The sequence below is a fragment of the Penaeus monodon genome, chromosome 28, assembly GCF_015228065.2.
Source record: "Penaeus monodon isolate SGIC_2016 chromosome 28, NSTDA_Pmon_1, whole genome shotgun sequence".
NCBI lineage: Eukaryota > Metazoa > Arthropoda > Malacostraca > Decapoda > Penaeidae > Penaeus > Penaeus monodon.
The window spans coordinates 3,838,424-3,839,319 of NC_051413.1; the positions used below are offsets into that span (position 1 = coordinate 3,838,424).

Consider the following 896-nt stretch of genomic DNA (forward strand, 5'->3'; position numbering starts at 1 on the left):
TAGTGATAAATAGATACAGGGAGAGTAGTAGTGAGAGAGTTTGTGTGTATGCTCTTGTGTCTTGCGTGAAATTGATGAATGAGTCTACTAAAGGTTTCTTCTTCATGTTTTGGAATATCTTTTATGTCATAGTTTTTCGTATCGATCTTGCCTCTTTTAGCCTTTTCCTTCTTCCCTCCTTTACTTCACCTCCCCTCCCCCACCTTTCCAGAAGAAAATAAGAAATAAAATCAAAGTAAATGAGGATTAATCACATCTACCTATCTACATTTCTTTCTGCTTTAAAAAAAATCTTCCTTCCATACCTTTCTCTACTTCTCTTTCAACCTCCCCCCCCCCTTATCCCCATCCTCTCCTCTTCTACCCTCGAGGATAAAGATACTCCTTGAGGTAGTAAATGGTCGAGGAGGACTACTTGTGTAAGTCAAGGGTGATCCTCTCCAGTCTTCTTCAACTACTACAGAAACCATCAACGTCGGAGGCAAGATGACTTGGAGGCCAGGCGAAACCGCCTTTTTTGGCCTTTTTAGGACTTTGTTGAACCTTTTATTACTTTCTTTTTGGCCTTTATAACCTTTTGGTATACAAGGCTCAGCCCCTTTCCCCCCTCCCCTTCCTCTAACCTTTTTATACACTGCTTGTCTCTTTGTGCTTGTGTTTCTAGTACGGGAAAAATGAAAGCAAAAAAGGAGAAAAAAATCATATCCCTTCTCAAATAATTAAGAATGATGAACAACAAAAGGAAGAAAGATCATGAAAAAATGAGTAGACAGATATACAGATAAATAAGAATCACAATGATAATGAATGATAGAATAAGATACCGAAGAGAAAAAAATCTACCACAAGAATGATGATATTAAGTCCCCGTGAAACTACATCCACATCCATTCGCC

At 38.5% G+C, this 896-nt stretch overlaps 1 protein-coding gene across 1 annotated transcript in view; it reads left to right on the top strand.

Moving 5' to 3' along the window:
- The window catches only part of LOC119590909 (cell wall protein DAN4-like), a gene marked incomplete at its 3' end in the record, with an annotated part of 3,403 nt that overhangs the window by 655 nt on the left and 1,852 nt on the right, over nt 1-896 (top strand).